The sequence below is a fragment of the Heptranchias perlo genome, chromosome 18 (genome assembly GCF_035084215.1).
Source record: "Heptranchias perlo isolate sHepPer1 chromosome 18, sHepPer1.hap1, whole genome shotgun sequence".
Lineage (NCBI taxonomy): Eukaryota > Metazoa > Chordata > Chondrichthyes > Hexanchiformes > Hexanchidae > Heptranchias > Heptranchias perlo.
This window is the reverse complement of record NC_090342.1, coordinates 8,330,549-8,358,052: the sequence shown is the minus strand read 5'-3', so window position 1 is coordinate 8,358,052 and position 27,504 is coordinate 8,330,549. Positions and strand designations below refer to the sequence as shown.

Sequence of the window (27,504 nt, the reverse complement as noted above, 5' to 3'; positions counted from 1 at the left end):
AGATAATCTTTATTTGGTGGTGTTGGTTGAGGGAGGAATGTTGGCCAGGACACTGGGAGAACTCCCTTCTTCTTCAAATAGTGCCACAGGATCTTTTACATCCAACTGAACAGGCAGACAGGGACTTATAGAATTATAGAATCATAGAAGGTTACAGCACAGAAGGAGGCCGTTCGGCCCATCGAGTCCGCGTCGGCTCTATGCATGAGCAATCCAGCTAGTCCAACTGCCCCGCCCTAACTTAGTTTAACATCTCATTAGAAAATGAAAATAGAGCATATTTTCAGTGTTGCATATCATGTGCCTGGTCCAATGTGGAACTTGAATCTATAACCTTCAGCAATAGAGACAAGTGTGCTACTAACTGAGCCAAGCTGACATGTAATAAAAACCCAATATCCAATGGCCCAGTGTGTGTTGAAACAACGGTGTATGTAAGGCCTAGTGCCACTTTTTCGGTATAAAAGTTTGAAGAATATTTATTCTATTTCTCAGAACCTCAAGAACATTCATGATATTATAGAATCATACAATACAGAAAGAGGCCATTCGGTCCATCGTGCTTGTGTCGGCTCTTTGATAGAGCTATCCAATTAGTCCCACTCCCTCGCTCTTTCCCCATAGCCCTGCAAATTTTTTTCCTTTTCGACTATATATCCAACTCCCCTTTTGAAAGTTACTATTGAATCTGCTTCCACCGCCCTTTCAGGCAGCGCACTCCAGATCATCATAACTCGTTGCATAAAAAACAATTATCCTCATCTCCCCCTCTGGTTTTTCATTCATGTTATTATAGTATTATGAATAGCAGAGGTCCTCTCAAAGAAGTAATTTCAACAAACTAGAGGGCTTTAAAAATGAATCAAGATAAAAGAGGCAGGCCCACAGTAAAAACACAGTCCCATTCATCTTTGACCTTTATTGTCTTAGCCGAGCAGCTCCAGAAACATTTGTAGATCTATTATTAATTATCCTCAAGTAATCTAATTGTCTTGTCTGGTAATAATCATCAGTTCCGCAGTGAACTCCACCTAACCCTTTAATTTACTAACAATTATCGGTAACCATACAGTTGAATCATATTGGGATATTAATTCCAGAGCTGCAATCAGCATCCTTTATTTATTCAAATTGTCAAGAAAACAGAAGACACTGTCAGAGGTGGCTAGAAAATGTGTCGAAATAGATTGTTTAGCAGATCTACTATTTTTAAAACTTTAATTAAAGATTAGGCTTGCCAATAGAATGGGATACAGTCCACGAGCGATTAAAGGCAATGTTCAGTAAAGGGGAATATTCGATCTGACACCAATTATTTTTGAATACGTTCTAATGGGGAAAAAAAACCCCTGTTAAGTTTATCAGGTTGATTCTGTCAGGGATGCTAGATCACGCATAAGAACAGAAGATGCTGGGCCCATTCTCCCAACCGTTCCCAACAGACACTTGGCTAACTGCACTATAAGCACAAGTGCAGCACAGACCAAATTTATAAAAAGGCCAGCTTCACAAAAGGTCAGCACAATCAAGCGCAAAATATGCAAAATAACTAAATGCACCTTCTTGCAAATGCTCGCAGTCAAGAACCAGCTTTTTAGAAAATGCAGCCGAATTTTGTACACAACAGCTTTAAAAAAAAGCCTACTTTAGCAGACCTTGCCACCTGTGGCCCGGTTTTATGGGCAAGGCTAATATTATGGGGCGGGGCCTGGCCCAATGTAGCGGGGGTGCAGCTTGACCTAATTTAAATATGTTTTATGAGGCCAACGTAATGCCTGCAGTATGACCTCTGAATAGGTTTGCCGACTCTGGTTGGACATTTTCCTGGAGGTTTCGTCACTTGACTTCCTGCCTCCAACCGCCCCGCCCCCCACACTCCCGCCATTGGTTGCCCAGCATGTCCATCCTCATGGTGTCCCGCCTTCCCACAGCCAATTGGAAAGCGAATAGACTCTTCATTACCCGATTGGCTGATTCTTGGCTGTCAGTCAAACAGCATTTTACCCAAGTCCAATATTTTTGTAACTAGTAAACAAAAGTGTTCAAAGAAAATTTTTTTAAAACACAATTTTTTTTAATGCCCCTATGATTTATCTCCTGGGTATTGCTCACAGCAGTTTCTTGGAGATTAGTCTTTAATTCCAGGGCAATCCTGGAGGGTTGGCAACTCCTACCTCTGAAAAAGGACTCAATTTGCGCCTCAGAACATCAAAGCTTGTAACAAATCACGCAAGTGAGGTCATGGACCCCATTTTATGACAGTTGCACAGAGAATGTGAGATCATTCTGGCCTTGCAGAACATACGATTGTATCATTGTACCTCCCTGTACATGCTGTGTAAAAAAGTCTACAGTAGTTGCATTTGTATACAAACCAGCGTACAATTTACCCCCCCCTCCCATCCCCCTTTTCTTTAAAACAAGGAAGCAGGTCTCCAAGGCTGTGCTGGGAGATGAACTGGACCCAAGCATCCACAAGGGTTCAAAGAATTTAAATCACACTTTATATGACGTCCCAAAGCACTTTACAGCCTATGAGGTACTTTTGAAGTGAAGTCACCGTTATTATGTCGGAAATGCAGCCAATTTGCACACAGCAATGAAATAAACAACCAGATCATCTGTGGGGTGATGTTGGTTAAGGAACAAATATCGGCTAGGACACCAGGAGATCTCCACTGCTCTTTTCCCAATCGCACTGTGGGATCTTTTATCCACCTGAAAGGGCGGACAGTTTAATATCTCATCTGCACTGGAGTGTCAGCCTGGATTACATACTCAAGTCTCTGGAGTAGGGACTGTGAACCTACAACCTGTCGGACTCAGAAGAAAGAGAGCTACCCACTGAGCCACAGCTGACACCTGCAAAAAGGCTGATGTGGTTCAAAGGTAGTCCCTGCCACAGTGTTAACACAACTGCATGATTCATCTAGTATCACATTTGTTTGATAATTACAGTTCATCCACAACATACAGACCTCCTCTTGCTAGCGTTGTTATCATAGGGCAGTTTGCATGAGCACGAAAGGTTTCGAGCTCACAGGCCAGATAATCACGGGTAAGAGACAACTTGTCACGTGAATGAATAGAGTTGGGGGCTCTCTGCGCCTGCTGAGAACTGTCTAATTCGACGGTTAGGGATTCCTGTCTGCATCTGAAGAGCCTTTTTGTCTAAATTCTGGAATTCCACACTCTGGTGTCCATGATTAAGTGTCAGTTCACGTGTGTGAGTTATCATTTTTGAGTGAATGGTAAAATTACTCATCAGACCAGCAGAATATGGTGTCAGCCATGGCGCCAGAGATTTAAGTACAAAATCCAGGCTGATGCTCCAGTGCTGTACTGAGGGAGTGCAGTACTGTCAGAGGTGCCATCTTTCGGATGAGACGTTAAATAAGAGTCCCTGCCTGCCCTCTCAGGTGGATGTAAGAGATCCCATGGCCACTATTTCAAAGAAGAGCAGGGGAGTTCTCCCCGGTGCCCTGGCCAATATTTATCCCTCGACCAGCACCAATAAAACAGATTATCTGGTCATTATCACATTGCTGCTTGTGGGATCTTGCTGTGCGCAAATTAGCTGCCGTGTTTCCTACATTACAACAGTGACTACACTTCAAAAAGCGCTTTGGGACGCCCTGAAAAGTGTGATATAAATGCAAGTCTTTCCTTTTCTTTAATAATGGCAACATTTTCCTATACAACCCTATAAATAGAAAATGTTTATCCTTAACATTCCGCACTATACATTATTTTATACAATCTCCTTTTAATTAACTGTTCACCTGCATAAGAGCAATTCTGGGAAATTATTTGAACTCTTGAGCTGTACATTGTATCATGTATCAGTAAAGAACCCATACGGGCCAAGTTTGGCATTGTATCCTACTGTGATGTAAAGTGAAACTAAGCTACATCGAAACCCTTTGGAGGGCACCAGTCAGTTCCTGCTCAGCCGCATGCGTCCTTTGAAGTTCTTCTTGATCTGAAATATTTATTCAGACCTATGCCTAGTCTTTCCATTCTACTTACCCGTGAGAATTTTACATTATCTGGTCAGACTGTCCAAATATCTTTCCTTTTATTGTAAGGAGTCGCACGACACCAGGTTATTGTCCAACAGCTTTATTTGAAATCACAAGCTTTCGGAGCTTTGCCCCTTCGTCAGGTGAAGTCTGTCCACCCCAGTCCATCACCGGCATTTCTTTTTATTGTTCATTCTCAGGATGTGGGCATCGCTGGCATTTATTGCCCATACCTAGTTGCCCTGAGAAGGTTGGTGATGGCTTTCTTGAACCGCTGGTAGAGGTTTGGTACAACTGAGTGGTTTACTAGGTAAGAGTTACATAGAATTACATAAAATGTACAGCATTCGGCCCACTTGGTCTATGCTGGTGTTTATGCTCCACACGAGCCTCCTCCCACCTTTCCTCATCGAACCCTATCAGCAGAACCTTCTATTCCTTTCTCCCTCATGTGTTTATCTAGCTTCCCCTTAAAGGCATCTACGCTAGTCACCTCAACCGCTCCTTGTGCTAGCGAGTTCCATATTCTAACCACTCTCTGGGTAAAGAAGTTTCTCCTGAATTCCCCATTAGATTTATGAGTGACTATCTTATATTTATGTCCCTAGTTCTGGTCTCCCTGCAAGTGGAAACATCTTTTCTGCATCTACCCTATCAAAACTCTTCCATAATCTAAAAGACCTCTATCAGGTCACCCCTCAGTCATCTCTTTTCTAGAGAAAAGAGACCCAGCCTGTTCAATCTTTCCTGATAGGTATAACATCTCAGTTTTGGTATCATCCTCGTAAATCCTTTTTGCACCGTCTCTACTGCCTCGATATCTTTTTTATAATATGGAGACCAGAACTGTTCACAGTACTCCAAGTGTGGTCTGACCAAGGTTCTAGACAAGTTTAGCATAACTTCTCTGCTTTGGTCAAGAGTTAACTACATTGGTGTGGGACTGGAGTTACATATGGGCCAGACCAGGTAAGGACAGTAGGTTTCCTTCCCTAATGGACCTTAGTGAAACAGGTGGATTTTTATGACAATCTCACAGCTTCATGGTCACTTTTACTGATCCCAGATTTTTTTTTTAAACTGGGTTCTCAAACTACTACGGTGGGATTCAAACTCATGTTCTACTGGGTTACTAGTCCAGGCCTCGTGGATTATTAGTCCAGTAGTGTAACCACTACCCTACCAGTACCCAGTACCAGGTGACTCTTTGAAAGAGAATACATTGTGCATCAGAGGTACAACTGGATATGAAGAGTTGGTGACGCCATCAAGGGGTCATTTGGGATTTGATTGGGGGCAGGAAGGGAGTCACAATTCATGGTTAAAAAATCCCTTCGATTCCCCCTTAATGGTTGCACCTATGCTGCACCCCAGTCAGCGAGATTCCTGGGAATGCTGCACCCAGAAGGTTTGGAACTTTTATAAAGGTTTAGTAAGCTTTATTTGTTCAGAGATCGCTCTCTCACTCAGTTGGGACTGAGGAGATTGAGTGCAACGTTGGTTTTACACCCTGCCTGATTGGACCCCAAGGCTCTATTTCGAAGGAGAGCAGGGGCGTTCTCCCCGGTGTCCTGGCCAACATTTATCCCTCAACCAACATCACTAAAATGGATAATCTGGTCATTTATCTCAGTGTTAGGCAGAAGTAAGCAGAATTGAAGGCAGTGGAATTATACGAAGTGTCCCATTTTGTGATCCAGCAAAGCAACACACACTAAAATTCTTTTTCAGCAGCAAAAGATCTTATGCATTCACCCTGCGTAATGCTGCTGCAATCTTTCCTGCTGCTCTCATGTGCATTGTTGCCAGTAAAGATCGAATTGACACGCCAGAGTGGTGTGAAAATAGAAGCGCTCAGAGTATACGTCACACACAGCGCAATCCCAATCTGGAATGTCATTCAGATATTAAAGGGTAGGAAGAAACCTAGAGGGGATTGTATTTTTAGATTTCATTGAGAGAAGATAAATTGACACTGTTGGTACGGGTGATGGGGCTGAATACTAATCTGGAAACCTGACACAATGTATTTGCTGTTATGTATATGGTACATGTCAGTGGTATTAGTATACATGATAGACCTGAATGGTAATCCATTAGTTGACAGAATGTAGTGATGGTGCAGCATTAGTGTTATACAGATATAAACATGGATTATAATTTTCCTGTAAATCACATTGAAAGAAAGCCTCATATCGCTATATTTCAAATTAACTGCTTAGGGGAGTTCTCCCCGGTGTCCCGGCTAATATTTATCCCTCAACCAACATTCCTAAAAAAACAGATTATCTGATCATTATCGCATTGCTGTTTGTGGGATCTTGCTGTGCGCAAATTGGCTGCTGCGTTTCCCACGTTGCAACAGCGACCACACTTCAAAAAACACTTCATTGGCTGTAAAGCGCTTTGGGACGTCCTGAGGTCGTGAGAGGATCTGTATAAATGCAAGTTCTTTCTTTTAATAACACTTGGGTTCAATTCACTAGATTCAGCTGTGGAAACCTGCTGTGTGTTGGCACCTGACAGCAAGTAAAAGACTGACTGTAAACGATGCTCACAAGGACCACCTATAAAGTAGAACACAGGTAAGAGTGTGTTGCAAGGACACTGCACATAATAAAGTTTAGGTAGGGTTTACAAGTTAATGTGAGATGGGAATTCATGGTGTAGAAATTGCTATGCATCACGCCCGTTTTTCGGATGCAATACGGGCGCAAGGCAGCCCAATTTAGCAGTGGGTTAGGCCGTGCCCAATCTGCCCAGATGTTGGGCCCACTGCTAAACTCGTGGTGCCCATTTTTCAGGCTTCCCGGGCAGCCGTCTAAAGCAGGCGTAAGACTCCTTAAATATGTTAATGAGGGGCCTACCACCTGTTGAGGGACCCCTGTGTAAATTTTGTCTCACTCAGGATTCTTCAGCCACCCTCATGGCCTCCAACAACAGGTAAGGTTTTTAAAATGTTTCCTTTGGAGCCGGCAGGAGAGCGTCCCCTCGACTCCACAGACCGGACAATCGCCCAGCAGCCCCCCATCCCGGTTTGCTCCAGCCCCCTCCCTCCCGGGGCTTACCTGAGGGCCGCTGCTGGCAAAATAGGCGACCTGTAATTCAATTTTCTCGTGGGGCCCGAGGTGAGGCTCGAGGCCCAATCCTTGGCGGTCCTCGGGCCCAGACAAAAATCTCCCCCTATTCAGACACCAAAGCCATTGTGTCCCACACAATGTTAAACTCATCGAATAGAACATCTGAATATGGGGAGTGCTGAAATCCTGATTTATCCTCCCGTCCCGCAAAGCCCTCGATTGCGAGTGATAATTTGTAAAATCCACCCAATATTGATAAATCCCCCAAGTTTTATGAAATTGGAAATTGTTTGTCCTCTGGATGTGTTCAGGTTTTGTGAAACACTCTAACCTATTCTATATATTGGTGGTATTACAATATCATGTTGAATTCAAATCTGGACTAGTAATCCAAGTAGGGCATAGTATAGTCAGATGCTGTTCTCTGCAGCCGCGACTGGGAGTCCTGAAGGCTGTGTTGCCTGCCTGGTGCCAGGGTTAAGGACATCTCCACGTGGCTGGAGAAGAACTTGGAGCATGAGGGGGAGGATCCAGTTGACATGGTCCACGGAGGAACCAACAACAGAGGTAGAATTAGGAACGAGGTTCTGCTGAGGGAGTTGGATGAGCTAGGGTCTAAATTAATAAACAGAAACTCAAAGGTAATAATCTCTGGATTACTACCTGAGCCACGTACAAATTGACATTGGGTCAAACAGATCAGAGAGTTAAATGCGTGGTTCAAAGAGTGGTGTGGGAGACAGGGTTTCAATTCAAGGGGCCCTGGTACCAGTACTGGGAAAAGAGGGAGCTGTTCCATTGGGATGGGCTCCACTTAAACCGAGCTGGGAGCAGTGTCCTGATGAATCGAATAACTAGGGCTGTAGATAGGGACTTAAACTAAAAGTGAGGGTGGGGAAAATTCAGGTAATGGTAAAATTATAAATCTAAAGACAAAAGTCAAGGCCATAGAGCAGCGCAGGGATTTGGGTAAAAATAAGCAGAGTGTGTCAGGAAGGGACAAAGAGTTTAACGGTAATAGTGCATCAGTGAATAAGGTCAAATCAGGGAAAAATAGCAAGAAGTTAAAATTATAGGCGCGTTATCTGGAATGCACAGAGCATTCGTAACAAAATAGATGAATTAATGGCACAAATAGAGATAAGTGGGTTTGATCTAGTTGCCATCACAGAGACGTGGTTGCAAAGTGACCAAGATTGGGAACTAAATATTCCAGGATACTTAATTTTTTCGAAAAGATAGACAAAATGGAAAAGGAGGGGGGGTAGCCCTGATAATAAAGGATGACATAAGGACAGTAGTGAGAAAGGGTCTTAGCTCGGAAGATCAGGAAGTAGAATCAGTATGGGTGGAGATAAGAAATAACAAGGAGCAGAAAACACTGGTGGGAGTAATTTACAGGCCCCCTAACTGTAGTTATACTGTTGGACAGAGTATTAATCAAGAAGTAAGAGGAGTTTGTAACAAAGGTAATGCAATAATCGTAGGGGACTTTAATTTTCACATAGACCCTCTCATCCCAGGAATCAATCCAGTGAACCTTCGATGCACCGCCTCTAAGGAAAGTAAATCCTTCCTCATGTAAGGAGACCAAAACTGTACACAGTACTCCAGATGTGGTCTCACCAAAGCCCTGTACAATTGCAGCAAGACTTCCTTACTCTTGTACTCCAACCCTCTTCCAATAAAGGCCAACAAACTTAACTAAAGAAGTTAAGTATACTATTATATTAAAAGAAGAGGCTTACAATGTTGCAAAAAAGGATAGTTAGCCTGAGGATTGGGAAGGTTTTAGAAACTAGCAAAGGATGACCAAAAAATTGATAAAGAGGGAGAAAATAGAATATGAGAGTAAACTAGCAAGAAATATAAAAACAGATTGTAAAAGCTTCTACAAGTATGTAAAAAGGAAGGGAGTGGTGAAAGTAAATGTGGGTCCCTTAGAGGCTGAGACAGGAGAAATTATAATGGGGAATAAGGAAATGGCAGAGACGTTAAACAAATATTTTGTATCTGTCTCCACAGTAGAAGATACAAAGAGCATATCAGAAATAATGGGGAACCAAGGGGCTAATGAGAGTGAGGAACTTAAAGTAATTAAATAAAGAAAAAGTACTGGAGAAATTAATGGGACTAAAAGCTGACAAATCCCCTGCACCTGATGGCCTACATTCTAGGTTTCTAAAAGAGGTGGCTGCAGAGATAGTGGATGCATTGGTTGTGATCTTCCAGAATTCCGTAGATTCTAGAATGATCCCAGTGGATTGGAAGGTAGCAAATGTAACCCCGCTATTCAAGAAAGGAGGGAGAGAGAAAACAGGGAACTACAGACCAGTTAGCCTGACATCAGTCGTCAGGAAAATGCTGGAATCCATTATTAAGGAAGTGGTAAATAGGGCACTTAGAACATCATAATATGATTAGGCAGAGTCAACATGGTTTTATGAAAGGGAAATCGTGTTTGACAAATCTATTAGCATTTTTTGAGGATGTAACTAGAAGGGTAGATAAAGGGGAACCGGTGGATGTAATATATTTTGGATTTTCAAAAGGCATTCGATAAAGTGCCACACAAAAGGTTGTTACACAAGATAAGAGCTCATGGGGTTTGGGGTAATATATTAGCATGGATAGAGGATTGGTTAAAGGACAGAAAACAGACAGCAGGAATAAAGGGGCCATTTTTAGGTCAGCAGACTATTACTAGCTGGGTGACGCAAAGATCATTGCTGGGGTCTCAGCTATTTATGATCGTTTATTAATGACTTAGATAAAGGGACCGAATGTAATGTATCCAAGTTTGCTGACAATTCAAAGCTAGGTGGGAAAATAATCTGTGAGGAGGACACAAAGAGTCTGCAAAGGGATATAGACAGGTTAAGTGAGTCGGCAAGAAGGTGGCAGATGGAATATAATGTGGGGAAATCTGAGGTTATTCACTTTGGAAGGAAGAACGGAAAACAGAATATTTTTTAAATGGTGAGAAACTATTAAATGTTGGTGTTCAGAGAGATTTGGGTGTCCTCGTACACAAAATGCAGAAAGTTAACGTGCTGGCACAGCAAGCAATTAGGAAGGCAAATAGTTTGTTGACCTTTATTGCAAGAGGCTTGGAGAACAAGAGTTGCTGCAATTTTATAGGGCTTTGGCGAGACCACATCTGGGGTACAGTGTACAGTTTTGGTCTCCTTAGGTAAGGAAGGATATACTTGCCTTAGAGGCGGTGTAACGAAGGTTCATTAGATTGATTCCTGGGATGAGAGGGTTGTGTGAATCATAGAATCATAGAAAGGTTACAGCACGGAAGGAGGCCATTCGACCCTTCAAGTCCGTGCCGGCTCTATGCAAGAGCAATCCAGCTAGACCCACTCCCCCGCCCTATCCCTGTAGCCCTGCAATTTATTTCCTTTCAAGTACTTATCCAGTTCCCTTTTGAAAGCCATGATTGAATCTGCCTCCACCACCCCCTCAGGCAGTGCATTCCAGATCCCAACCACTCGCTGCATAAAAAAGTTTTTCCTCATCTCGCCTTTGGTTCTTTTGCCAGTCACCTTAAATCTATGTCCTCTGGTTCTTGATTGTTCCGCCAAAGGGAACAGTTTCTCTCTATCTACTCTGTCTAGACCCTTCATGATTTTAAATACCTCTATCAAATTTCCTCTCAACTTTCTCTGTTCCAAGGAGAACAACCCCAGCTTCTCCAGTCTATCTGCGTAACTAAAGTCCCTCAACCCTGGACTCATTCTTGTAAATCTTTTCTGCTCCCATGAGGAGAGATTGAGTAGAATGGGTCTATACTCTCTGGGGTTTAGAAGAATGAGAGGTGATCTCATTGAAACATATAAGATTCTGAGAGGGCTTGACAAGGTAGATGCTGACAGGCTGCTTCCCCTGGCTAGAGAGTCTAGAACTAGGGGTCATAGTCTCAGGGTAAGGGGTCGGCCATTTAGGACTGAGATGAGGAGAAATTTCTTCACTCAGAGGGTTGTGACTCTTTGGAATTCTCTGCCTCAGAGGCCTGTGGATGCTCTGTCATTGAGTATATTCAAGACTGAGATTGATAGATTTTTGGACTCTAGCGGAATCAATGGATATGGGGATCTGGCGGAACAGTGGAGTTGAGGTTGAAGATCACCCACGATCTTATTGACTGGTGGAGCAGGCTCGAGGGGCCGTATGGCCTACTCCTGCTCCTATTTCTTATGTAATCCAGTCGGGGCTGGAATATTTATCCAGAGAATGTGAGTTCAAATCCCTCCACGCAAGTTTTGAGAATTTCAAATCAGTTTAAAAAAAAAATCTGGTATCAGTAAAAATGGCCATGAAGCTGTCGGATTATCGTAAAAACCCAATTGGTTCACTAATGTCCTTTAGGGAAGGAAACTTGCCATTCTTACCTGGCCTGGCCTATTTGTGACTCCAACCAACATGGTTGACTGTTAATTGGAGCGGCCCAGTTGTATCAAATTGGTACTGCAGCGGTTCAAGGAGGAGGCCCCACCACCATCTTCTCAGGGCGTCTTGGGATGGGCAATAAATACTGACCTTGCCAGCGACGCCCTCATCCCGAGAATGAATAATAAAAAAAGAGCTGTCAAAAATATTGGACTCCTTTTAAAATTTCCACCACTTACAAGTACAAAGCACTACAAAGAGCCTCGCTATCATCCTATCCTTTTCTAGTTCTGTTGCTACTGCTGATTATTAATCTTGTTCAGATAATCATTGAATTCGGACGGCATCGTTGCAGAACTGGCTTGGAGCAGTTACGGAACTCAGTAGGGTGGGGAGGCTGAGGTAGCACGACACACAGTTCAAACGACAAGGGCTTAGGAACACACGGATATAGGAACAGGAGGAGGCCTTTCAGCCCCTCAAGCCTCTTCCACCATTCAATAAGATCTGTTTCTCAACTCCATTTACCCACATTGGTTCTGTAACCCTTAACAAAAATCGATCAATCTCAGTTTTGAAATTTTCAATTGACCCCCAGCCTCAACAGTCTTTTGGGGGGGAGAGAGTTCCAGATTCCCACTACCCTTAAATTCTATTTCAATCTACTTTGAGATATTTTCAGTTAATCTGTGTATTCAGGGTTGTTTTTTTGTTATGCCTCATTATCTGAAGTATGCACACCTCAATGCAAATTAGACATGCAAATTAGTATAAAATGAATATATACAAAGAAACATCCAAAGTGAAGTACATCAAAGAGATTTCACCTCTCGACTCGTACTTAATTACTACGTAGTGCTCAGCTGAACAAAGGTTTCAACAGTCTTGTTATCGAAAACGCTAATTGCAAGAGATGACCAACAATAAGGTTTTCTTTGGTTAGAATCCCAGACGTTTATATTTATTCATCGTGTGCACTTTGAGTGGAAATTTTGAAATATTACCCATTGTTAGCTGGGAAAATTATCACAGGATGTGGGTCTGTGTTGACTCTCAAGGCCATACGTGTTATCACTGGAAGTGAATTGTTGAACAGCACTAATGTGCTGTACTCGGTAAAAAGGCATCAGTCTCCAATCACAGATTAACCCTTTCCTACTCCAACCAGGCCAAAACTGCCTCAAACTCTTATTATTTCAGTCTCATTCCAGTACTTACTTTTTCTTGTACTCCATGCTCAATGTGGTGGACTAGGTCTCAAATAGTTCTCTTCTTTTATCGTCAAACATTTATTGTTTTGCGAGTGTATTGTGATGATACAGATTATAGTACTGTAATGGTGGATTAGCGAAGGTGTTTGGAAGAATTCACGCCTGTCTACTGACCCCTGATATTCTGGTTTTAAGAAAGAAAGAACTTGCCCTCCGGATGTCCCAAAGTGCTTCCCAGCCAATGAATTACTGCCGTAATGCAGGCAAATGCAGCAGCCAATTTGTGTAGAGCAAGATCCCATAAATGAATGGATGACTATATGATAATCAGTTTTTGAGGATGTTGGTTAAAGGAGAAATGTTGGCCAGGACACCAGGGGAACTCCCTGTTTTTCTTCCAATTGGTCCATGGGACCTTTCTCATTCACTTGAGCAGGACCTGAGTTTAACGTCTCATCAAAAAAAAACAGCTCCTCCAACAATGCCGCACGCCTTTAATGCAGTACTGAACGATCACATGAACATACGAACAATGAAGGACAGGAAAAGACCCTCTGGTCCATCCAGGTTGTCCCGCACAATTGCGATACCATGTGCATCACAATATTTATGCTCCTCACCCCACCTGCAACCATGTGATCTCCTGGGAGAGGCAAAAAAACAGATAAAAACCCAAGCCAATTTGGGGGAAAAAAATCTGGGAAATCCCTCTCCGACCCCTTTGGCGATCGAAACTAGTCCAGGAGTTCACTCTGGCCCTGATAATTTTATGCATTATATTACCCACCTTTTGCAAGGGGTGATCTCCGCCCCAGCCAGAAACAGGTCCAGCTCTCGCTTGAAGGAATTCAGCGAATTGGCGTCCACCGCACGAGCCGGCAGCCTGTTCCAGGGGTCCACTAATCTGTGGGAAAAGAACCAGCTCCTGACATCTAACCTAGAGCTGGCCTTGTACAACTTCAAATTGTGCCTGGATTATATGTACAAGCCCATAATAGGGCTTGAATACACAACCTTCCTGGCTCAGAGACAATAGCACTACCAGGTGAGCTAAGTATTTACCTCAACAGTCTATGTAGATCGTGATGTGGAGATGCCGGTGATGGACTGGGGTGGACAAATGTAAGGAGTCATACAACACCAGGTTATAGTCCAACAGCTTTATTTGAAATCACAAGCTTTCGGAGAAATCACCACCTGACGAAGGAGGAAAGCTCCGAAAGCTTGTGATTTCAAATAAAGCTGTTGGACTACAACCCGGTGTTGTACGATTCCTTACATATGTAGATCGTGGAAGCTCCTACTCCCATAGCAAGCTAGTCAATGCCCAGTCAACACCAATTAGGCAACCAAGCAGCAGTTATTTTATTTTTTATTCGTTCATGGGATGTGGGCGTCGCTATCAAGGCCGGCATTTATTGCCCATCCCTAATTGCCCTTGAGAAGGTGGTGGTGAGCCGCCTTCTTGAACCGCTGCAGTCCGTGTGGTGAAGGTTCTCCTACAGTGCTGTTAGGAAGGGAGTTCCAGGATTTTGACCCAGTGACGATGAAGGAACGGCGATATATTTCCAAGTCGGGATGGTGTGTGACTTGGAGGGGAACGTGCAGGTGGTGTTGTTCCCATGTGCGTGCTGCTTCTAGGTGGTAGAGGTCGCGGGTTTGGGAGGTGCTGTTGAAGAAGCCTTGGCGAGTTGCTGTAGTGCATCCTGTGAATGGTACACACTGCAGCCACAGTGCGCTGGTGGTGAAGGGAGTGAATGTTTAGGGTGGTGGATGGGGTGCCAATCAGGCGGGCTGCTTTGTCCTGGATGGTGTCGAGCTTCTTGAGTGTTGTTGGAACTGCACTCATCCAGGCAAGTGGAGAGTATTCCATCACACTCCTGACTTGTGCCTTGTAGATGGTGGAACGGCTTTGGGGAGTCAGGAGGTGGGTCACTCGCTGCAGAATACCCAGCCTTTGACCTGCTCTTGTAGCCACAGTATTTATATGGCTGGTCCAGTTAAGTTTCTGGTCAATGGTGACACCCAGGATGTTGATGGTGGGGGATTCGGTGATGGTAATACTGTTGAATGTCAAGGGGAGGTGGTTAGACTCTCTCTTGTTGGAGATGGTCATTGCCTGGCACTTGTCTGGCGTGAATATTACTTGCCACTTATCAGCCCAATCCAGTTATATGGAGCTTGATTTGAACCTGAGTGTGTTTCAGGGGGGGAGTGGGGGAAGCAGGCGGGGCGGGTGCGAAACACACTCGCCAGCCTAGGTTTCAGGCCTGGAGTATTTTATAACTTCTGGGCCTCATCTAAATGCCTCCGGTCCACTTGCCACCCGTAATGGGCAGGAAGAGGGCACAGAGCGTCTGCTTGCAGAGAACATTTGGGTGGTCCTGGGTCATCCGCTGGTTTGCAGGTAAGTGGCGGGGAGGGGGTTTTGCGGGGAGGGGGGCGTTGTCTTGCGGGAGGGAAGGGGCGAGGGGGTGGGGCGAGCCTGGGATGGGAGAGGCCGTGACTTTCCTCATGGGATAGAGGAAAGTGCTTCTCATCATTAAGAAAATAATTTGTCTTTCTTAGATCCAAAGTGGATGACCTCACATGTCCCCTTGAGCATGATCATTTGCAGGAGCCACTTCAATCTATCCAAAATACTTTACAACATCTGGCTCGGAGTATGGAGAATTTAATTAGCTACATCTGTGCAGTTGTGTATGATTGTTGTCTGAATTCTGCTCTGCCTTTGATTCTGGTTTATTGTCCTCCTCCTCCACGATTAAGCCATTTTGCTTAGAGGAAAGAAAGAACTTGCATTTATATAGCGCCTTTTATGACCTCAGGACTTCACAAATCGCTTCACATCCAATGAGATACTTTGGAAGTGCATTCGCTGTTGCAATGTAGGAAATGTGGCAGCCAATTTTCACTTAGCAAGGTCCCACAAACAGCAATGAGATAAATGACCAAATCATCTGTTTCTAGTGATGTTGGTTGAGGGATAAATATTGGTCACAACAACAGGAGAACTCCCTTGTCCTTCTGTGAATAGTGGCCATGGGATCTTTTACATCCAGCTGAGGGAGCAGACGAGGCCTCGGTTTAACGTCTCATCGGAAAGACGGATAGCAAGGTTACGGTGCACGTAACGGATGATGATGAACTTGGAGACCTGGGGGTGGTGATTCTGTGCTGTAAGGTGATTCTGTTCTGTCCGGGTATCTGAATCGCTGCTTCAAATTGCCAATAGGATGTTAAATAACGATCCTAGTAGTTGCTCGTGTTCACTGTATCAATGCTCACGTTTTTCTTCCTTCTATCCTAATTTCACCTCCAAGTGCCCCTCTACAGATGATTGGTGCAAAATTGAAGCATTGTGGCTACCTGAGAAGCAGATATTGGCCCAACTTGAAGAGGGTTGTGACCACAAATGTAGTCTAGGGGCTTTTTTGTGTCCAAGGTCTCAATGGCTTTACAGGTTGGTGTTAGTGGGAAAGGAAATGAGTGTGTTGGCTTTGCTGAACAAAGTATCAGTCACCTTTTTTTTTATTCGTTCACGGGATGTGGGCGTCGCTGGCGAGGCCAGCATTTATTGCCCATCCCTAATTGCCCTCGAGAAGGTGGTGGTGAGCCGCCTTCTTGAACCGCTGCAGTCCGTGTGGTGACGGTTCTCCCACAGTGCTGTTAGGAAGGGAGTTCCAGGATTTTGACCCAGCGACAATGAAGGAACGGCGATATATTTCCAAGTCGGGATGGTGTGTGACTTGGAGGGGAACGTGCAGGTGGTGTTGTTCCCATGTGCCTGCTGCTCTTGTCCTTCTAGGTGGTAGAGTTCGCGGGTTTGGGATGCTTGATACATCTATGGACACCAAGTTAGTTGATCCTGCTAACGGCCTCTCTGCTAGTCAGCAAAGAGCCAAAGGTATATAAATGGAGGACCATGGTCACCATGATGGGTACTGCCAGTGTTGCCCCTATCTTAGAGGTCTCCGATAGGTCTTCTTGAAGCACATGGCACAGCTCTGTAGCTGCCTCCCTGCTAAACCTGAGCCCCCGAAGGCAGTATTGCTGAATCACTGCCAGATAAGTTGGCCAGACCTGTAGATATGATGGGCATCAGAGTAGCAAGAGCAGACAGTAGGGCTTTGGTGCCACCTGACGTCTCTGGCCACTCTCTGCTGCTCCTGCTCCTCCTCCTCCGCTCGATTGAGTGACGGGGGAGTGGGGGGCACCAGGAGCAAGCCTCATTAAGGTGAACTTCCTGACTGCTAGAACCGATTAATGTGCTGCACTTGTCTTCCGATTCCTTGAGCACGAGAACCTGCCCGTGCGTTAACTCCCATTTCATACGGGGGAGATTAGGGCGTCACGTGTGTGATGAGTGAAGACAGCCATTTCATGAGGTCTCCCCTTTAACAAGCAATAATCCCCCAATTTGTATACCGAGCAAGCTTAGTACGTCATCTACAAATTATAGCGCACCAGCAGCTCAAATGCCCTACAGCAATTTCGTGACAGGGATTCAGCAAACAGGAATCACATGACCTCTGGAACCCCTGGAATTGCTGGCCCCTATTACACACTTGCCACCTATATGATGCTTTTACACTGACAGCAGGAGTTTCTAGGCCTATAGGTCACACCTCTGCAAGAACCACATCTTAAGGAGTTAATTATTTTAGAAGCCACACATCACGTGATCAATTCGTGCTTCCTGAAATAACTTTTCACACTGAGAAACATCAACAGGGTTGAATTCACTGACGAGCTGAGCTGGAGAGCTGCAAAGATTTTCCATACAGCGATGATTTCTATTGGAGTGAAATCGTGCTGTGTGACAATAGAGTCTGAATGCTTAGCGCCTTCTTATGAAAATTCAATTGTCCTCAATTTTAATGGAGTCATAAACCCATTTCAGACAAATGCTCCCCTCAAAATTAGAGGTAAATTGAATTTTGTTCGAACATATTAAGCATCTGCATGGTAATATCACACAGCACAATATCATTGCATCTCTTTAGAAAGAACTTGCATTTATATAGTGCCTTTCTTGTCCTCGAGGCATCTCAAAGTGCCTCTCAGGCAATAAGTTGCTTTCGAAGTGCAGTCACTGCTGAATATGTAGGCAAAGGCAGCAGCCTATTTTCACAGCAAGCTTCCACAAACAGCAATGAGATAAATGGCCAGTTAATCTGTTTTGCTGATGGTGCTTAAGGGAAAAATATTGGCCAGGACACTAGGGAGAACATCCCTTGCTTGATTTCAAATAGTGTGCCATGGGATCTTTTGCATCCCCCCTGAACAATCAGACAGGGCATCTCCTCTGAAAGGTGAAACCTCTGATCAAGGCAGAACTCTCTAAGCCTAGATTTTATATTCAAGTTCCATGAAGTGGGGTTTAAACCCACACCCTTCTGGTGTGCTACCACAAAGCCAAAACTAATGTGTGCACCCTGCACAATTAAGGTTTATCTTTCGTGTTACATCAACTCTCCCAAAAGACCATGGGGTCGATTTTCGCTGCCCTGCCCTGGCATTAACGGAGCTGTAATGGCCTCAAAATGGGGTCAGTAGCCCCACCGCGCCCCCCCCACCCGTTAATGCTGGCGATGCAGCCGGCGCCATTTTAAAAGGGGCCTACCCCCGTGTGTCCAAAGTCCCTGCATGATTCAGGCGATCAGCTCCTGTTAATTTGGAAATTGAAGTCCTATGTCATAAATGGAACCCCGATGCCATTTTTGGTAGGAACTGGCCGAAGCCTGCACAGCGCAGACACCGACCAGTGCTGTGGACGATAGAAGAGACAGAGGCTCTCTGAAGATAAGTCTTGAATTATTTTCGTTATAGCCCCTGAGAGGAAGGAGTGCACGTCTGGGGCCCACAGAAATAATATGGGCTGCTGCCCACCCTGGGACGCCCACGCTCCGTGATCAGGACCCCTACCGCCTCCCACCCCCCCACCCCCCGCCCCCAAATTAGCTTGCTGGCGGTAGCTCCGGCCCGATTTTCAGGCTTCAATCTAGCAAGCCGCGTGGGGCCTGTCGAATTTAAATGAGGCCGGAGCCTTAAAATGACAGGGGCCTCTTCACCGCCATCAAAATCTACCCCTGTCAGTGTTACTATCCCCACAAGGCGATCCTGATATCCCCTAAAGTGGGAAATCTAAAGATTTCCATGGTTGACATTTACTGAGAGCCACAGGTCCGATCAAATAGATATACGCCTTTAACCCTGAGATTTCCAAGTGGCAGTAAAATAAGTTTGATCCAAAACATTGGGATTCTTTGCTAATGCCCAAATTACATGCGGTTTGGATCAGTTCACTTATGCAGGCCTGTTTCTTTATCAAGGAGAAGCATTAAGTGTCCCCTCTGTTCATGAACACTACTACTTTGCATGTCCTGCTGTAAAGGTCCCTGTTGTATTGAATGAGCTGGTTACAGCAGTAAAGGCACTTTTTTTTTAAAGCTGTAATTTAAAAGATACTTAACAGCCAAAAGGTGGGTCCAATTCTCGGAGGAAAGCGCGTTTGATTTCTGGTCATTCTGCGGCTTCTCATGTTGGCCTGGAATTAGCTCTGAGCGGGGAGCGAACGTCTCTCGCCACTCACTGGATTTAAACTGACCCACAAACGATCCACGGGCTTTAGTGCGGGAACCTCCTCTAAGGGTGAGCTGCAAAAAAGTTCAGCGCCCTCTCCCGGAGATCCGTGAGCGGGGCAAGGAGCGCTCTGTTCCCCTCAACCAATCAGATTGAAGCATCCTTGACAAGCCGCGTAGAGTCAGAACCAGGAAGTGAAAGCTGCAACAGTTAAATCAATGTAAAAATCAGTTAGAGAAAGCGAAATAAAGAGAAAGACTGAACTAAAAGAGACAGAAAGAAAAAGTAAAAAAAAAAACTTTAAAAAAAAAATGTCCAACAACAATTAAAATTGGAAGGAATGAGGCTCCACATTTTTAAAAGTGAATTTTGAGTGCCAGAGAGGTTGTTTGGCCGTCATTAAGACTTACCATGCTGTTAAAATTTAGCTTAGACCTAAAAAAAACCCAGTGTACCCTTTTCGATGTAGATTAGTCCGTTTCCAGTTGGGCAGTGCAGCAACTTCACGCTAATCAATTCATTCCACCCACCGAGATCACCTTCCCTTCACAGCTTTCAAACCAGCAGGGAATCTTGTAGAGCAGCTTCCAGATTTGGGCGTTTGACTGCGCGTGTGCGCTCGCTGGAAGTTGCTCTTCCATTTGCCCTGAAACAATGGTGAGCCCTGTTATTTTTTGGAACAAATTCCGGGCCATTGATGGATTGGCCTGATCCACCTTACAACTTAGTTTGTGGAAGACTTGAATTTTGGACTTTTGGAGGTGATCTTGAAGGAATTTTGATTCCTGTTACAGACATCTAGATTTAGTCACCCTTTACACTCTGTAAATGTAGGTAATACTGTTCGAATCAATATTATCATGGCAACTTAGTGTAGTCACTGTTGTAATGTAGGAAACACAGCAGCCAATTTGTGCACAGCAAGATCCCACAAACAGCAATGTGGTAATGACCAGATAATCTGTTTTCAGTGGTGTTGGTTGAGGGATAAATATCAGCCAGGACGCAGGGGAGAACTCCCCTGCTCTTCTTCGAAATAGTGGCCGTGGGATCTTTTACGCCCACCTGAGAGGGCAGAAGGGGCCTTGATTTGAACATCTCATCCAAAAGATGGCACCTCTGACAGTATAGCACACCCTCAGTACCAGCACTGGGAATATCAACCTAGATTTTGTGCTCAAAGTCTCTGGAGTGGGGCTTGATACCTATGATCTTCTGACTCTCTCTGAGGTAAGAGTACTACCCATTGAGCCACTGCTGACAATCAGTAGAAACACCTCTGGAATTTCAGCCTCTGAGACTTAAAGACTTAACCGATGTGGCAGAAGGAAATGTGGCAGTGATTCGGGAGTCACGGCGGACACAAGAAATGTTATCATGAAGATTAACGGAGGTGTCATTTTATTCACTTTGAAAGCACCAAACAACCTTTAATGCTGAGAGATAAGTGGCGCATGTTGAAAATGATGAAATGTAATTTATCGTGTCTGGAAAACTTATCAACTGCCTGGTAAAATTAGAACACTTTGAATAATTGGGATGATGTGCATTGAAGCAGTTAGAATACTTCAAGTAATAGCCTGTAGTTACACAGTCAGCAGGTGTTTGCTCACACACTGGAAAATACAGATCTCGCCGCTCAGCATTGCCAGAACGCTACAATCATTCAATGAGCCACAAGACAGAAGGGATCAGAAAACAAGCACAGGAAGGCAAAGACAAATGTTCTGCATTCAGGAGAGCTTCCCTACATGTACGCTGACAAGGGTATGTTAGAATTGTGAAAGTGAATAGAATAAATTTGCATCAATCGCTTTATTAAGACCATCGGAACTCTGTAACCCTGATACACAAGGGAGCTCAGACTGTGTCACCCTGATACACAAGGGAGCTCAGACTGTGTAACCCTGATACACAAGGGAGCTCAGACTGTGTAACCCTGATACACAAGGGAGCTCAGACTGTGTAACCCTGATACACAAGGGAGCTCAGACTGTGTAACCGTGTTAAACAAGGGAGCTCAGACTGTGTAACTCTGTTAAACAAGGGAGCTCAGACTGTGTAACCCTGATACACAAGGGAGCTCAGACTGTGTAACCCTGATACACAAGGGAGCTCAGACTGTGTAACCCTGATACACAAGGGAGCTCAGACTGTGTAACCCTGATACACAAGGGAGCTCAGACTGTGTAACCCTGTTAAACAAGGGAGCTCAGACTGTGTAACCGTGTTAAACAAGGGAGCTCAGACTGTGTAACTCTGTTAAACAAGGGAGCTCAGACTGTGTAACCCTGATACACAAGGGAGCTCAGACTGTGTAACCCTGATACACAAGGGAGCTCAGACTGTGTAACCCTGATACACAAGGGAGCTCAGACTGTGTAACCCTGATACACAAGGGAGCTCAGACTGTGTAACCCTGTTAAACAAGGGAGCTCAGACTGTGTAACCCTGATACACAAGTGAGCTCAGACTGTGTAACCCTGATACACAAGGGAGCTCAGACTGTGTAACCCTGATACACAAGGGAGCTCAGACTGTGTAACCCTGATACACAAGGGAGCTCAGACTGTGTAACCCTGATACACAAGGGAGCTCAGACTCTGTAACCCTGTTAAACAAGGGAGCTCAGACTGTGTAACCCTGTTAAACAAGGTAGCTCAGACTTTGTAACCCTGATACACAAGGGAGCTCAGACTGTGTAACCCTGATACACAAGGGAGCTCAGACTGTGTAACCCTGATACACAAGGGAGCTCAGACTGTGTAACCCTGATACACAAGGGAGCTCAGACTGTGTAACCCTGATACTCAAGGGAGCTCAGACTGTGTAACCCTGATACACAAGGGAGCTCAGACTCTGTAACCCTGTTAAACAAGGGAGCTCAGACTGTGTAACCCTGTTAAACAAGGTAGCTCAGACTTTGTAACCCTGATACACAAGGGAGCTCAGACTCTGTAACCCTGTTAAACAAGGGAGCTCAGATTGTGTAACCCTGATACACAAGGGAGCTCAGACTGTGTAACCCTGATACACAAGGGAGCTCAGACTGTGTAACCCTGTTAAACAAGGGAGCTCAGACTTTGTAACCCTGATACACAAGGGAGCTCAGACTCTGTAACCCTGTTAAACAAGGGAGCTCAGACTGTGTAACCCTGTTAAACAAGGGAGCTCAGACTGTGTAACCCTGGTACACAAGGGAACTCAGACTGTGTAACCCTGTTAAACAAGGGAGCTCAGACTTTGTAACCCTGATACACAAGGGAGCTCAGACTCTGTAACCCTGTTAAACAAGGGAGCTCAGACTGTGTAACCCTGATACACAAGGGTGCACAGACTTTGTAACTCTACTAAACAAGCCAATATTTATCCCTCAACGAACATCACTAAAAACAGATGATCTGGTCATTATCGCATTGCTCTTTGTGGGATCTTGCTGTGTGCAAAATTGGCTGCCACATTTCCTACATTACAACAGTGACTACACTTCAAAAGTGAAGCGCTTTGAGATGTCCTGAGGTCGTGAAAGGCATTATATAATTGCGAGTCTTTCTTTCTTTTTCAGACTGTGTAACCTGCTAAACAAGGGAGTGCAGATCTTTGCTAAGATCCAACGGAGGTAACCTCATACTTTCCCACATTGAACTCTATCTGCTATAGTTTAGTCCACCCTGTCAATGTTCCTTTGCAACTTACTGCTTCCATCCACAGAGCTTACTGTGTCTCTTAACCTAGTGCCATCTGTAAAGTTGATGTCCTGTTCACCCATGTGCTCGCTGACCTACATTGGCTGGCAATGCCTCAATATTAAAATTCTCATCCTAGTTATCAAATACCTCCCTATCTCTGTGACCTCCTCCAGCCCTACAACCCTCCAAGATCTCTGCGCTCCTCCAACTCTGGCCCCTTGCGCATCCTCGAGTTTCATTGCCCCACCATTGGGGCAGCCTTCAGCTGCCTCGGCCCTAAGCTCTGGAATTCCCTCCCTAAACCTTTCCCCCTCTCTACCCCTCTCTTCTCTTTTAAGATGCTCCTTAAAACCTACCTCTTTGACCAAGCTTTTGATCACCTGTCCTAATATCTCCTTACGTGGCTCGGAGTCAAATTTTGTTTGATAAAGCTCCAGAGTGGCACCTTGGGACGTTTCACTACACTAAAGGCGCTATATAAATGCAAGTTGTTGTTGTTGAATATACAATTCTCTATTCCTTCATCCAAGTCATTTATTATTGGTCAAAAACTGAGGCCCCAATACAGATCCCTGGGGGACACCACTAATCACACCAAGGTTGCATTGTATGTGGGGACCTAGAAAATCTACCCAACAATGTCTTTTATTATTTTAAAATACTGACCCGGTGCCCATTTTATAAGATATTTTCTCTGTAGGTCTTGTCATACAATATACAATTTTTTTGATGAACAGGTACCTCTGTAAAGCCAGCTTCTATCCAACCACGTGTGTGTGTGTGTGTGTGTGTGTGAACACCCTGCCCTCCAGTTTTGGGATCGGGCGCACAGGGTATGACGAGTTTCAGGGACAATGTACACGGCGTCACGTAGCTCTGTTTGTTATTGTTTCAAAGTCTCCAAACAGATGTCACAACACACAGGTATGAAACAAAACTTTTTGATTCACACAAAAAAATAGCCTTTGCTTTAATGAAAACGCTTTGTTTTACAATTCTGGAGAAGGGCACGAGTCGGGCAAAGTGTGAAGAGCAGAATATGTCAGCTGTAGGCAGGACCAAAATACCTGAACTATTCAATGCCGAAAAGGTACTCTTTCAAAAACTTCCCACCCACTGGTTCTGATTACACACAATTATCAATCCAATATGTGATTACACTTCTTGTTATTAGATTGAAGTGAATTTAAAGGATATGTTGGGGAATGAAAGGCCATGTGTTCAGTGTCTTATATTGCCTAGGAATAGATTCATTCCCCCCTTCCAACCAAAACACCAATAAAACAAAGTTTCAGGTTTTTTACAGTGTGGTGCAGAACTGCAGAGAAACTTCAAAATGCTTTGCTTTCAACATATCTAGGATTATTCTTCAGATGTTTGCAGTAGATTTATTTTGCCATGCCTCAATTGGTAGCACTCTCATCTCAGAGGCAGAAGGTCATGGGTTCAAGTCCCACTCCAGGGACTTGTGCACATAATCTAGGCTGACACCCCAGTGCAGTACTGAGGGAGTGCTGCACTGTCGGAGGTGCCGTCTTTTGGTATGGGATGCTAAACCGAGGCCCGGTCTGCCCTCTCAGGTGGATGCAAAAGTTCCACAGCACTATTTTGAAGAAGAGCAGGGGAGTTCTCCCCAGTGTCCTGGCCAATACTTTCTCTCAACCAACATCACTAAAACAGATTATCTGGTCGTTATCACATTGCTGTTTGTGGGATCTTGCTGTGCGCAAATTTGATGCTACAATTTCCTACATTACAACAGTGACTACACTTCAAAAGCACTTCATTGGCTGTAAAGCGCTTTGAGACATCCTGATGTCATGAAAGGCGCCATATAAATGCAAGTCTCTTCTTTTTCTTCATCTCAGACTTCAACACAAGAGAAAGCTTTGTCTTGATGTAACAGGGACAAGGCAGTGAGCATCTTCAAAGTGATAAATGGAGTGTGGCACTTACAATGTTGCCACACTGGACATTAACAAGAGAACAAAGACCAGCAGCATTCTAGGTGCTTATCATAGCATGCACTGCAGTTTGGTGCAGAGGATGGATGGTGGGAGAGCAGCTCTCACAGGCTTTACAGCCAATAAAGTACTTTTGAAGTGTAGTCGCTGTTGTAATGTAGGAAACGCAGCAGCCAAATTGCACTCAGCAAGATCCCACAAACAGCAATGAGATAATGACCAGATAATCTGCTTTTTAGTGGTGTTGGTTGAGGGATAAATATTGGGGGAGAACTCCCCTGCCCTTCTTCAAAATAGTGCCGTGGGATCTTTTACATCCACCTGAGAAGGCAGACAGGGCCTCGGTTTAACATCTCATCCGAAAGACAGCAATTCCGACAGTGCAGCACTCCCTCACTACTGCACAGGAGTATCAGCACTAGATTTTGTGCTCAAGTCTCTGGAGCAGGGCTTGAATCCAGGACTTTTCTGACACGGAGGAGGGGAGAGGGTGCTTCCAACTGAGCCACAACTGACACCAGTGAAGAGCTCTGCAGGAAATCACAGGCACCCCGCTGTCTCTCGAGAGGTGTTCCCTGCAAGTACTACTCCCGCTGGATTGTAGAAGCCAACCCCCCCCTCACACATATTCCCCAGTGAAGTATTAGCACCATTACAGAATCCTGCCTTTAGACTTCTCTGATCACTGAACGTTTGTCTGTTGTCACTTCAGTTTTGATGAAGAGTCTCTATCCAAAGCATCGGAACAGGAGTAGGCCGTTCAGCCCCTCGAGCCTGTTCCACCATTCAATTGGATCATGGATTATCTGTATCTTAACTCCATCTACCTGCCTTGGTTCCGTAACCCTTAATACCCTTTGCCTAACAAAAAAATCTATCAATCTCAGTTTTGAAATTTTCAATTGACTCCCAGCCTCAACAGCTTTTTGGGGGAAGAGAGTTCCAGATTTCCACTACCCTTTGTGTGAAGAAATGCTTCCTGACATCACCCCCTGAATGGCCTAGCTCTAATTTTCAGGTTATGTCCCCTTGTTCTGGACTCCCCTCACCTGAGCATTCGTTATTTATTTTTTATTAATTTCAGTTTCTGGCAGATTCTTCAGTTTTTTTTTTATATCACGTTTTATTACTTCAGCCCAGCTGCCTGTTTTATTTGTCACATCACTCACTCCAGCATACAAAAAGCTGTATCTATGGGATTTAATGGTTACTAAGGTACTCAAGTCATAGCGATGGACTCCCAAAGCTTCACCCCCTTATCCCATTGACGAAGACGCAGGAAACCTTTCAGCTGGCACTGAGTCGAGACTGAGTAATTCGTGACTGAGCTTTGCGTGTATTATAACACTGCGGAGGTACGAAGGACTGTGAGGCTCTGCAATGACGCACAAAGAAGCTACAACAGAGGGGGAGAAAAGCCTGAATGTTGGAAATATCAAATGAAACAGAAGATGCTGGAAATTCACATAGGAGCATTAGGAACAGGAGGAGGCCGTTCAGCCCCTTGAACCTGCTCTGCCATTCAATTAGATCATAGCTGTTCTGCACTTAAACTCCATTTACCCACCTTGGCTCCATATCCCTCGATACCCTCACCCAACAAAATCTATCGATCGCAGGCTTGAAATCTTCAATTGACCCCGAGCATCTAGACTTTTGGAGGAAAGAATTTCAAATTTCACCCTTTGCGTGAGAAAGTGCTTCCTGATTTCCCTTCTAAATGGCTTAGCTCTCATTTTTAGATTACATCCCCTCGTTCTTGATTATCCCCACTAGAGGAAATAGTTTCTCCATATCTACCCTATCAAATCATTATAACATTTTAAACACCTCGATCAGATCGCCCCTCAATCTTCTGTACTCAAGGGAATACAAGCCAAGCTTGTAACCCGGAAAAGTGCGAGGTGATGCACTTTGGAGGGACTAACAAGGCAAGGGAATACACAATGAATGGGAGGACCCTAGGCAAGACAGAGGGTCAGAGGGATCTTGGTGTGCAAGTTCACAGATCCCTGAAGGCGGCGGAACAGGTAGATAAGGTGGTAAAGAAGGCATATGGGATACTTGCCTTTATTAGCCGAGGCATAGAATATAAGAGCAAGGAGGTTATGATGGAGCTGTATAAAACACTGGTTAGGCCACAGCTGGAGTACTGTGTGCAGTTCTGGTCGCCACACTACAGGAAGGATGTGATCGCTTTGGAGAGGGTGCAGAGGAGATTCACCAGGATGTTACCAGGGCTGGAGCGCTTCAGCTATGAAGAGAGACTGGGAAGATTGGGTTTGTTTTCCTTGGAGCAGAGGAGGCTGAGGGGGGACATGATTGAGGTGTACAAAATTATGAGGGGCACAGATAGGATGGATACTAAGGAGCTTTTTCCCTTCGTTGAGGGTTCTATAACAAGGGGACATAGATTCAAGGTAAAAGGCGGGAGGTTTAGAGGGGATTTGAGAAAGAACTTTTTCACCCAGAGGGTGGTTGGAGTCTGGAACTCACTGCCTGAAAGGGTTGTGGAGGCAGGAACCCTCACAACATTCAAGAAGCATTTGGATGAGCAC

General features: G+C 44.7%; 1 long non-coding RNA gene across 2 annotated transcripts in view; it reads left to right on the top strand.

Moving 5' to 3' along the window:
• The window catches only part of LOC137334940 (uncharacterized), a 146,660-nt gene that overhangs the window by 34,629 nt on the left and 84,527 nt on the right, over positions 1-27,504 (top strand). For both annotated transcript variants that reach the window (XR_010966272.1, XR_010966273.1), the window contains exon 2: positions 22,859-22,912. This is a non-coding gene — a long non-coding RNA (uncharacterized lncRNA). The remainder of the gene's footprint in view (positions 1-22,858; positions 22,913-27,504) is intronic.